Consider the following 13287-nt stretch of genomic DNA (forward strand, 5'->3'; position numbering starts at 1 on the left):
TCCAGGTTCTCATAGTGGTAATGTTTAGCTTTTTAAAGATTAAGAAATGTGCATATGGTATGTACATATCATATCTTCTTTGCCTATTCATCTGTTGAAGATATAGTTCCCCATATTGGCTAATGTGAGCCATACAATTAGTTTATATATGAATATTCATATTAGTTCAAGATTTTTTATTTCAATTTCTTAAATAAAGACAAAAAATCAAGTTGTTGGGTCATATGACAGTTCTATTTTAATTTATTAAGGCATATATTAAGGTATCACTGTTTCTGTTATACCCACATTATTCTTTATTCTTGCAACAGAATGGAAAAGGTTGCAATTTCTCCACATCTGTCCTGGATAGATTTGTGTCAGCTTGACACAGTCTAGAGGTATCTGGAAAGAGGGAAGAGTTGAGAAAGCATCTCCTAGGATTAGCCTGTGGAGCATTATCTTAACTAATGATGGTTGTGGGAGGGCCTGTGGAGCATTATCTTAACCAATGATGGTTGTGGGAGGGCCCAGTCCATTGTGAGTGATGCCAGCCTGGGGCAGGTGATCCTGGATGCAATAAATATCAGACTGAGAAAGCCATGGGAGCAATTCAGCAAGCCATGCCATGGCCTTTGCATCAGTTCCTGTCTCCAGGTCCTGGTCCTGCTTGAGTTCCTGTGCTAACTTCCCTCAGTGGTGGACTGTTAACTGGAGGAATAAGATACGGTAAACCCTTTCCTATCCAAGTTGCTTTTGGTCATGGTGTTTCAGCACAGCAATAGAAACCATAAGTAAGACAACAGCCAGTGGACACTTCCAGAATAGTTTTTATGGAACTTTAATCTGGGGGTAAAAGTACAGGCATCACACTTTCTGGTTTAAAATCTGTTACAAAGCCACATTTTAATATTTTTAATTTAAAATACATTTAAAGCTCATCTTTGTGTTTTGAGCCCCTACTCAAAAAGGCTCTGATGGTTTGAATCATATATGTCCCCCATAGGTTCATATATCTGAACACTTGGTCCCTACCTGGTGGAATTGTTTGGGGAGATTTAGAAGGTGTGGTCTTGCTGGAGGCAGTGTACCACTGGGTCCAGGCCTACTTCTAATTCACTCTCTGCTTTGTGCTTGTGGATAGAGATGTGATTGCTCAGCTTCCAGATCCTGTTGCCATGTCTATCATCTTCTGTCATGCCTCTTCACCATAATGGGCTCTTATCCCTATGGAACTGTAAACAAAAATGAAATCTTTATGCTATAAGTCACATTTGGTCATGATGTTTTTATAACAAAAACAAGGGTCTAGAAATGCATGATCAAATTACTTTTAACAAGAGTGCCACACAAACAAAATTTTTCTCTCCAGAAATTATGTGGATAAACAGATTACTAGCTTGTCTTATATCACATACAACAATCAACTTGACATAGATTAACAAGATGAAATCAAGGTATGAAACCATGGAGTCCAAAAGAACACACACACAAATCTTGACATTGTGTTAGATGATGATATAATGGAAGCTCTCTCCTGAATGTTGTATCCCCTAAATTTTTATGTTGAGACAAAATGCTACAGTGTAAAGGTGTGTTTTTATGTATTTGGAGGTGGTTAGATCATAAGGTCATGGGATTAGTATTCTTATAATAGAGAGTCTCAAAAAGATCTATCACCACTGTTGACCATGTGAGGTTTTACATGGAATAAAGTTATGGAAGAACATGATTATCCATACAGTAGGATCTTGCCAGACATCAAACATGTGGGGTCTTGATCTAGGACTTTCTAGTATCCAGAAGTATGAGAAATAACTTTCTGTCACTGTAAGTTACCCCGCCTACAATATTTTGCTACAAGGGACTGAGGGCAGATGTGGAGGGATGGGGAAATGAATGGGATCAAGATACATGATATAAAAGACACATAGAATAAATAAATTAGTTATTTAAAAACAATGAAAAAATATTTTGCTACAGCATCCTCAGCAGACTCTGTTGGTTAGTATTTGTCAGCTGGACAGAGATCTAGACGTATCTGGGGAGAGGAACCTCAGCTGAGAAATGCCTCTAGTAGATTTCCTGTAATCAAGTCTGTCGGGTATTACTTTTTGATTAATGATTGATACAGGAGAGCCCAGCTCACTGGGGGGGAGGGGCTGATGCCACCCCTGAGCAGGAGATATTGGGTGGGATAGGAGGCTGAGCAAGCCATGAGAGCAAGCCAGGAAGCATCACTTCTCCATGGCTTCCACTTCAGTTCCTGGCTCCAGTTCCTGCCCTGACCTCTTTTGATGATGGACTATGGTGTAGACATGGAAGTGGAGATGAACCCTTTCTTTCCTCAAGTTGCCTTTGGTCACGATGTTTGTTTTATCACAGCAAGAGAAACGAGACATAATACATGGACTCAGGCAATAGATATGACATCCCCCAAATAAGCAACAAAATGCAAACAAGCAAGAAGAACTGTCTCAAACGAAACGCTTCTTTCTACCCAGCTAGCAGAGTAAATAATTATAATAATAAAACACAGAATGGGAAGCATATTGACAAACCAGGAGTCAGATAAGTGATTAATCTCTAAAATACATGGGGAATTCCTACAATTTGAGAGAAAAACTGATAACCGTATTAAAAAGTGGACAAGGTTCTTGTGTCGATGTTTTGTTTTGTTTTGTTTTTTTCCCTATAGAGGACAAACATTTAAAAAGTTTGTGAAAAAGTTCTACATTAGTCATTATCAAGTGAATGCATATGAATACAGTGGTACCACCTGCTTTGTATTATGCTACACTGATAACAAAATACATGGGGATCTCTGTTGGTTTTAATTCATTAATTTGGGAGGAGTGAGGGATATTTTATTAAACATAAACTGGAAATTGTCTTTGGGATCTGGAGACTACAGAACACTCTAATAAGCAGATTTGCCTATTTTCTGTCTACCATTGGTGCTCAGTTCATATCCATATCTGCACAAAAGCAGAGTCTGTCACTTCTGTCTTCCACTTATTCTTGCATAGTCTCAAGTATCAAAATTGATTTTTTAAAATGTTAATTTGTAAAACAGCAGAGATAAGATTCAAGGATGCTTGCTCAGAGGAGGATTATTTATTAAGGAAAAGACTTACCCTTTGAAAATTATTATCATAATTATCAGTAAGAACTCAATTCTATGTTTATTATTAAGGCAAAGTCCCCATTAGGCTAACACAAGACGGATGTTGATTGCAGTGGGATATCTGACTGAACAGGCTTTGTAATCAGCTTCAAAATGTCAGTCATGGAGCCAGCGGGGCAGGGGTTATTCTGTGGCATGTTTCAGTAGTTATGTATTTATTTATTTATTTTCAGAACTGTGAAGGATTTCCTCTTGACACCTTCCATCTTCCTTGTATGGGTAATTGTTCTGGATAGCTTAGAAGCAATATTTAGTACTTGAAGGTCAATTATGTGAAAACAGCTTAGATGTCCAAGGAGCTGCATCAATTCAATGAATATGTGGAGAGTCATTGAATCACGTCCTCTCTGAGTTAAAGATGTTTGTTCTCAGTCCACACTGATGAGTAATTCTACCCCACAGTCACCTTGCCATAATGTTTTCCGTCTCACACCAGGAAAATTGGAGGCCTGCAATGACAGCCCACTTCAGCCTGTTTACTGACACCCTTGTCTTCACTTGTAGGGCTTGACTCTGTGCCTTGAGACCACAGAAGAGCTTTGGAAGTAAATAATGAGCGTGCTATTTAGCTTAAATCATGCAAAACCTTTAAACTTTTCAATACAATAGACACTTGACTTTTAGAAGCTTTATTCCCCAATGCTCGATGTGCTCAGGACACAAATATATTGCCATAGAACATAATTTCTCTCCTAAAGTGTATTAAGTCCTCAAGGAGGAAATTAGAGCCACCTACCACTGTGTTGCCATGTGCTTAGCACTTAACACAGTTTCACTCTGTCCTGAAGAACTTTGTAGAACATTCTGTAATTGTTCCAGCTCGTGCTTTTTCATTCCTTTACTTCATCTACAAACATTTTTAGAGACCTATTATATCATAGAGACTGTTTTAAATTCTGGGCACTTTGTAGGAGAAAATGGATTTATTCCCTCACCTTAGGTGCTATCAGTCTAGAGAAGGGGTAGCCAGTATAAAATTAAATAAATAAAGAGAAGTCTGACCAAAGACAAATGGCAGATGAAACATTGTTGAAGAAGACCTTTTTTGAGAAACTTGTATTTAAGCTGAGACTTGACTGAGTCTGTCCCTTAAAAAGAAAGTGGGAAAATAGATACAGTGAGAGAAATATTCCCAGCTTATGCAAAATCCTTGAGACTAGAAATATCATGGGATATTGACAGTTGAGTTTTTCTCAGACAGGTAAGGACGGGAGCACGTTGGGTATTTGTCCGCCATTGTTAGGAGATTGGATTTGTTCTTAGCGAGTAGGAAAGCTTGCTTCAGTGAAGCCAGGGTAGACCCAGGCTGTGGGCTCATAGATTGTGCAGTAGTGGACTGACTCTCTGCCCTTGAGATGTTAGCGGACTTCTGAAGAGGAAGGCCAAAGACTAGCTGGGATCTGCAAATCAGAGCTCAGAGGGCAGGCTTGCGGTGTGAATGAACTCAAAGAGCACAGAGTTGGAGTGTAAAATCAAAGGGCGCTGAGAAGATCACCCAAAGAGAAGGAACGTGGAAAAAAAAGACTCCGGACTGAATCCTAGAGAAGGGCAACAATTAGAGACCAAAGAGAAGGAATGGTCCTCAAAAGATTCAGAAGGGTGGGTGGCAAGAGCATCCAAGATCTAAGAAGTGTGGTGTGAAGTAAGCATTGAGCTGAGGTGAGCAGGGGAGAGCAGTGAAGTGTCTTCAGTATTGAATGCTGGGGGGAGACTGGTTCCTGGTTTCCTAGACCACAGCATCCACTCCAATTCAACACGTTATCACCTTACAAATCTCGTGTGTTTTCACCCTTGTTTCTTCTGTTCATTTGTAAAAACTGATGATGACTGGGTGAGACGTGAACACTGCTAAAGAGAAGTCCTTCATCTGTTTTTCTGTATGAATTCTGATTATCACTGAATTCTTGGGATCATCCTTACCATTGTATTTTGCCATCATGTGCAGAATCTAAAAGTCACCACTTTTCAAATGTGAATCTATTTTAGATGCGGTTTATTATTTTTGAAAATTATCCATGCTCATTTTAAAACATATTAGCTCTTCACCTTCAATGGATTTGAATTGCAGTATTGTAAGAGCCTTGGAATATTAAGCTTATCAGAAAGTTAGGACAAGTTTTCCCTCGAGCATAGAGAGTAGTTTAAAATTCAAAGTGGAAAAAAATTCCATATCTTAAAATAGAAGCAAATTTTTTTCTCTGTTTCACATTCTCTCAAGATATCCGCAATCCTTTTTAAACTCTCTATTTATTATTAAATACAAGCAATTTAGCTCCTTTGTAAGGTTATGCAAATAACTCATCCAAAATTAGCATTTAACATGCAGTTCTTATATCCACAGGAATGTTTTGTATAAAGTTGTTTTAAAAAGATTCAAATCTTTATAATTAGGAAGGGAAAATATATTAATAGGAATAAAGGGATACTCTGCTAATCTTCCATATGTAAATTAGCTTATAATTTTCATCATTTCCTTTAGAAGCAGCAGAACAATGGAACTTTTATTCTTCAATGGTGCTGTTTCTCTCCTGCTGGAAAGTCTGTGCTTCCCTGTGTGTACATAAGGACAAATAGGAACTTATTTGAGTTTTGTGGGGAAGAGATGGTTGAGTAACTTGTTAGTGAGGTTGGCTCTTGGTAATCTCGGGGCACACAGAGAAGCTGCCTCTCACATTCTCATGTCCTTGTTTCCTTTGCTAGTGGGCTGGATCCACCCACACTCACCTAGGTCACCTTGCCCCAGTCGTTAGCCACAGGACACGTATCATTAGCTTTCTTGTCACCATGAACAACTAACCGACAGAAGCAACGTGCGAGAGGTAAGACTTACTTCGGCTCACTGTTCCAACGGGTTCAGTGCATCTGGCAGAGAAAGCGTGGGTGGGGCAGTTGACGTCATAGCTGCCGGGGCGGGGGGGGGGGGGGGGCGGAGCAGAAGGGAACAGGAAGGCATCAGGAAAAGATACAGCTCCCCTAGACATGCCTTCGATGATTTACATCTTTCAAATTATGCCCCACTGCCTACCTTACACCACCTTGAAATAATGTCACCGTATTACAAATCCTTCAAGGGATCAAGCCCTTTATTAGGTCAGAGCCCTCAAATGCATTTTTCTAATCTCTCAGATGTTTATTAAGCTTATCAGGTTGATAAGTAAAATTAACTATCTCAATATCATGTTTTAAGGGAACTGCTCACTTCTTTGATGGTCTTTCTCTTTACTTAAAGTCTCTAGTTTGGATTTTGGAAAAGGATCCTGCAGGCTGAGGTGGGTGTTGGTCAGCCATCTAGTTAGTACTGGCTAGATTTTTCTCAGTCTCATGGATCTTACGAAACGTGATCTTTTTCATTCAAGATTCCAGAAATGGAATGCATGGTCCTAGGAATTCACAAGGGCAGTGAATGATTTCAAACCAAGGCAGACTGACAACTATTACAAGGATTTAATTGTCAAGCCCAGCAGTGAAGAAATGACTTCTGAAGAGCCCTTTGATAGAAAAAGCGTTTAAATGGGATTCTTACGGTTGCCAAGTAGTAGGACCAAGACATGGATGAAATGTATTAAGGATATATGATTCCCCCTTCAGCAAACATCTAGCAAGCTACCAGTTATTAGGGAGAACCCTGGCAAACTAGATAAAAGGTGAAAAAAGCACTTTCTCATTTCAAGGACGTTACTTTCCAGTGGTAAAATGGACGCTCAAGCTGACATTCAGCTGGGCCATGATAAATACAACAGAGGCCAGTGTGTAACAGCGGAATGGAGGGAAGTGTCCTGTAACTGCCTTGGGAGCCGAGGAGCTTGGACCACAGCTGCTTTCCTCTGTTTTCACTGTCATCCCCCCACCTCAAATGCAGGCGTCTTTCCTTGAAAATCTCCATTGTCTCAGGCTGGTCTTCCTTGGCCCCAGTTTTTCTGCAGCCAAAGTCATAGTTCTCAAAGGGAACCTATTTCCCCACTAAAAAGCCTTCAGTGGCTTTCTATTATGCCCTAGAGTCCAAACCCTTAATCTAGCTGCTGCTTTATTGCTGATTTTTACTTGAATTTCCCTAAATTGCCATTTCTTTCCAACCTCTGGGGTTCTGTACATGTAAAACTCTCTGCTTAAAACAACTGATCCTTCCTCAGAACTCATGAGTGTTCGTGTACAAAAAGACGTGTATCTTTGCTTATTCACATGTGTACACACACACACACACACACACACACACACACACACACGCAACACAGGCGTCCATCTTCACATCCTTTCCATTTCTTTTCTGAGCTATAGTTACGGATTCTTTTTTCCTTCTTGTCCACGTCATCTACACACATAAACCTATCAGACGAAGCTTCAAACAGATGGAAATGGCGAGGTGAGGCCATCCTCCTTAGGAAGGTTTAGCTTGACAGGCAGGAGACTACAACTGGATGCTGGGTTAGAGGGTCACATTTACAGGAGGTTTCACAGAACGTTGCTTTTCTCACACCTAGGCATCTCCTCCCTGGAGTAGGTCAAAATGTGATGGAAACTGAGTAGACAATAGCTAGACATAGCCATTCCTATCCACAATTGGAGATTCCCTGGTGGGAATTAGATACAATGATCAGAAAACTCTCACTTGAAAGTATTCATTTCCATTCTGTCTCTAAATTAGAGAAATGTCAGTGAAATAAAACCCTCCACATTTAGTGTTGGGACCTCACTGCTTATTTACTTCTACCACCCGGTTTTGTTCACAAAGAAACTGAGGTTCAGGAAAGGACAATGAGATAGATGCCCTTAGACTCCAAGCTTACAGATTTGTTCTCCATTGCTCTTTCTACCACATCCCATGACCGCACAAACAAAGTTGGCTGAGTTAACTGGGTAACTGGAATTTTGCAATACCCTTCTGGTTTATAATTAGTTGAGATGAGATTTTTCTCCTAGAGATTATCCTTCTAAATGGAGACCAACACTAGTCCTACCAAATCTGCTATGCCAAGGCCTCTAAGAGACTCATTCAGTTAAGAGCCTTCTATGTTCAGGTAACCAAGCATGAGGCTTTGGGCATGTTTTGTCTTAAGAACAAAGCTTGGCAGTGTTAAGGAGGAGAAAGTGTCAATAGTTTGTTTAGGGTTGAGTTTTTCCCCTTTAGGCAATCACAGTAGAAGATGCCTCTGCACCCATTTGGATTGCTTCTGTTGGTACTGTCACAAGCCACATCCACACCAACCTGCCACCAAACAGTGGTATTAAATCTTCATAGTCCAAATTTTTGTCAGTCATGTGGTCTGAAGAGGGTTCACCATAAGAAAGAATGTAGATTTTATTTATCATTTCATAGCCTTAGGAGGCAGTTTCATGCCCCTCAGGAATACTCTTTGTTGATGCCACGGTCCCAAGGATTCAGGTTATTTTAACTAACAAGAACTCACCATGAAAAACCCATACAGGAACAACGTAGCAAGTATATCAGAGAATGAAATAATTTCTCTTTAAGCCTTATGGGGAAGGTCTGCATTCTGAGTCTGTGTTGTCCTGTATGTAGTTGCTGGATAGCAAATCCAGAGCCTTCCATGCTAATCAAGCACTCTATCACTGGCATCCATCCTGGCCCCTGGCATTTTGTGATTAAGTCCATGTGGTTTCTTGTTGTTTCTGAGGAATTTCTCTCCGTCTGCCCATTTCCTCCTTTAGGACTCTGGCTTTATTAGAACGTCTAACTCAGTGCTAACCCTTCCTGCCTTCTCTCCACAGATGGCTTCCCCTTGTTTGTACGTTATCACTTTTAGTCCCCCTGCTACATGTTCAGCTCTGCGTTTTTATCTCACTTCCAAATCCCTGACAGAAAGCTCTCATTGCCCTACTCAATTAACACCATCCTTTAAAGGACAAAGCTGTTAGGTCAAAACACCTAAATAATCCTCTGCACAGCCACTTGCTAGGCCGGCCGTTCATTCACTTGTTCTATGTAATGATGTGTCACAGAACATGGTATGCAAAATGCTTCAAGGACAATCCAGATCTGCCTTGACATGGCTAGAGATCGAGGCCCTTTAGGAGCATTGGCAAACTTCGGCCAATTCAATCTATGTCTCTCAAGGAGTGTATGTGATGATGTCTGTCCTTAGTCCCAGGAGATTTTGTTCACAGCACCTCACCTTGATGAACAGGATAAAGTGACCTTAGAACCTCTAGGTAAGTGATAGACTATGCTGCTCCTGTTAACTCCCACCTGGCAGACGTTCCAGATCTCTGTTGAGAGAAACTGGTAGCCTAAAAATACATACACACACACTCCCACACACTGACAGACACACACACACACACACACACACACACACACACACACAGACATATGCACACACTCACAGACACACACACACACACACACAGACATATGCACACACTCACAGACACACACACACACACATACACACATACACACACACACACACACACACACACACACACACACACACACACACACACGAACATCATCAATTGCTTTTCTCATTGCTGCGATCAAATACCCGATAGACCCTAAGGAAGGAAGGACTTACTTTGGCTTCTAGTTGGGGAGTACAGCCCCTCATTGTGGAGAAGACACAGCAGCAAAGGTGTGAGGCCGCAGATCACAATGTGCCGCAGGCAGAGAACAGCGGTGAATGTTAGTGTTCAGCTCACTTCCTCCTTTGTGTTCAGTCCAGGGCCCAACCTACGGAATGGTGCTGCCCACAGTTAGGGCGGGCTTTCCCACCTCCCTAGAAACTCCATCATAGATAGGCTCAGGTGTTTGTCTCCTAGATGGTAACCAATAGTAACCATCACAGAATATCTTTAGAGGCCCATGTGTTCAACTTCATTCCACACAGTCATTTAGGCAGCATGAAAAACTGGACTCAAGGTTTTTTTTTGAGTGAAAATTTTAAGTACATCTTATCACATGATTTAGTTTCAGAAAGAAAAAAAAAGATTATTGTCTGGGAACCTACTTCATGATAATTTGTATATCGAAAAACAATACCCCTGTGTTCTGGGTCATCCCTATGGACAGAGGCTATAGGTCATTTATTCCTCACCGTACAAAGTAGTCATCATTACTAAATGTAGTTTAAATTGGAGAGACACTGTACATTACACGTGGAAAAAATTTGCATTTTATCATCTCCAGAATGCTATTAAATATCTCAGAGGTATCCATAAAGGAAAGTGTGTCCTACAGCTTGAAATAGAAAATGATTGGAAAAAGTAGAAATAGAGTTAGTATTTTTCAGAAAGGAGCCATATCGTCCCATAAATCTTCGAAAGAAAGTTTTCTTGGGCTCTGCTCTAAGCATTCAAATGCTTCCCAGGAGCGCCTTGACCTTAAATTAACATTTATAGAGTTTAGCTGACATCAAGCTTTGCAGTTTAGTGGGAGGTTTAACGCTGAAGAAGGTAAGTAGTCTAAATTGGTATTGTATATTAAGTCTCAAATAAGAATGCATTTCGGCAACTGCCACCATTTTCATTTATTTCCCCCTCTAGAACAATAATAACAATTGGTAAAATATATGAAATGCATTTTCCATCATGCATAATGCATTTTTATATGTTAACCTCATGGAAACAGGAATAGCTCGACAGTAACAGAACATTCAGGCTGTCTTCTACACAAAGGGTGTGTGTGGCAATCTGCACTCTATGACCTTGGTAATGTTGTTTTCTGTAGAGTCTGTGATGTACATACAGTTTGTAAGAAATATTAACCCAACACTAAAATAATAACGAGGCCCCTTGAAAGAGTAGAAAAAATACATGCTGTTACATGTAAATCATATTACAGATCAAATGAAAATGAGGTGAGTTGCATTCTGTTCAGACCACGAGCACATTTCAATAGGGCATGAGTATCCAGAGAGTAATAAACGAAGTATGAAGATGGTTATGTAACATTGCTGATGAGGTGCCCCTTGGTTGTATTACAGTTAAGAACTGTCTTCATGTAGTACACACACACACACACACACACACACACACACACACACACACACACACACAGCAGGGTGGATCAGATATTTTCACAGTATATAAAGCTTCAGTGAGCAATTGATGGAAACAGATGCAGACCCACAGCCAAACATTAGGCAGAGCCCAGGGAATGCTGCAGAAGAGAGGGAGAAAGAATTGTAGAATCAACTAACCTGTGCTCATCTGGGATCGTAGAGACTGAACCAACAACCAGGGAGCCTGCATGGGACTGACCTAGGCCCTCTGCCTATATGTTACAGTTGTGTAGCTTGGTCCTCTTGTGGGACTCCTAACAGTGGGAACAGGGGCTGTGTCTGACTCTTTTGCTGGCTTTTGGGACTCTACTCCTCAAACTGACTCACCTTGCCCAGCCTTAGTACATGGGGAGGTGCTCAGTCTTACTGCAACTTGATAGGCCATGTTTTGTTGGTACTCATAGGAGACCTGCCCTTTCCTGAACAGAAACAGAGGATGAGTAGATTGGGGGCTGGGAACAGGGAGGGACTGTGAAGAGAGGGAGGGGAAACTGTGGCCAGGATGTACAATAAATAAACAAATTAATTAATTAAAAATATAGGTGGTATAAATACACAGAGGAAAAACCCAATCCTCCAAGTGTTTAAGTCTGTCAGAATAACTGACTTGGCCTGTAGAAAATATGCTTTTGAGAAAGCAGTTAGAAGTAGTACTGCTTTTAGAGCCAAGCTCTCTAGGCTCTGAGTGGCCTTGGAAGAGGGGAGAAAATCTCATCTGCTTGTGGATTCACTGAAGATGTCCTGTGTCCTCATCTATCAGTTAGAATCACCCCGAGGAGTAGCAGCTCTCTTCAAGCAGAGTGCCTTGAGCCAGCTTGGGACCTGTTTGGGCCAGGGTCCCCAGTGCTGCTCTTAGGGTGACTCAAGACCTCTCTATCCATCCTGGAGGTGTGAAGTTGGCCATATGTTCTAAGGAACTGCAGGACTCCTATCTATGGGTTGTTCTTAGGGCCCTTTAGTGAGTTCTCAGTTCCCAGATGACAGCATGGTGGGCAAGTCATTTCTGCTGCAGCCCAGTGTCTCTTTCTCTGGATTCTATGACATGGATCAGTGGTCTCAAGGTTTTTAAAAATATATTTGCTTTCCACACCTCTAAGGCAGGCATGTTCCCACAGATAGTTATAGTAAACAACAAGTTACAATCTAAGCAAGCAAGATGAAGAAGAACATTTCCTTTTAGCAAAATGAAATGGGGAGAGAGATAGAGGGGTAATATTAGCTAAACATGATGGGTGCTTACTTACAAAAGCAATCATTGTAGTCAAATGGGCCAGATATTCTGTGGAACACTTCCTTATTTAAATTTTGTTTCCAGCTCCTGAGATTCCTCTTGGGCTCTGTGTCTAGCTTCCTGTTGTAGTCAAGACTACTGGGAAAGGGTTTGTGTAAGCTATAACAATTTGATGCTAAAAGCTCTCCTGTCACAAGCTGCTGTGGAGGCCTACCATGCGATGCTCAGACCCTGGGTGTGGGATTGAATTCCTTTCCAGTGGGCAACTCGAACCCTCTCAAGAGACAGTCAACAATTCGCAGCTAACAGTTCTCCTTGTGGGCTTCTGGCTGGCCCTTCTCCTTAGACAGTTGAGGAAGCATCAAGGATGATGCTCCAGTAGCCCAAAGTGGTAGCTGACTTAATAGCACAACCTCAGTTTTCTTCTGCTTTCTTCATTTCATTCTTACTTGTCATTTACTCCAGTTCTCAGGGACTGCTTCCAAAATAAACTTCCAGAACAAAGCCTTGCTTTCCAGAGGAGGACAGCAGTCTCATATTACGATTCATGGTATTTGTTCCCTTATTTCCACATGCTCGTACACCATCAAATATCTATCACCTAAACAACCTTAAGTAAATTTTTAAAAAGCCCTACTTTGTGCACAACTTTATTAAATTTATCAAACTGATATGGTGACATATATGCCATCTTATTAGTTTCTGCTGGAGACTATTGATCAATGAAAAGGCTCGGAGCCACACATCCTTTAGTATCTCTAACTAGCATCTAGGGCATTGTTCCAAACTCACTAGAAAGTCCATGGTTCTGAGCCTGCAGAAAGTGACTCTTTTACAAATGGTTTATTTACTGTGGGCCTCATTTATTACAA

The 13287-nt window shown here is 41.0% G+C and overlaps 1 long non-coding RNA gene across 1 annotated transcript; it reads right to left on the reverse strand.

Moving 5' to 3' along the window:
* Positions 1–212: 212 nt before the first annotated feature.
* LOC143267191 (uncharacterized) lies at positions 213–6048 on the reverse strand. The gene is made up of 3 exons (XR_013042107.1): positions 5997–6048; positions 1015–1214; positions 213–384 (listed from the first exon to the last, which is right to left on the reverse strand). It is a non-coding gene; the product is annotated as an uncharacterized LOC143267191 (long non-coding RNA).
* Between the last annotated feature and the right edge of the window lie 7239 nt (positions 6049–13287).

This window comes from Peromyscus maniculatus, chromosome 9 (assembly GCF_049852395.1).
Source record: "Peromyscus maniculatus bairdii isolate BWxNUB_F1_BW_parent chromosome 9, HU_Pman_BW_mat_3.1, whole genome shotgun sequence".
Classification (NCBI taxonomy): Eukaryota; Metazoa; Chordata; class Mammalia; order Rodentia; family Cricetidae; genus Peromyscus; species Peromyscus maniculatus.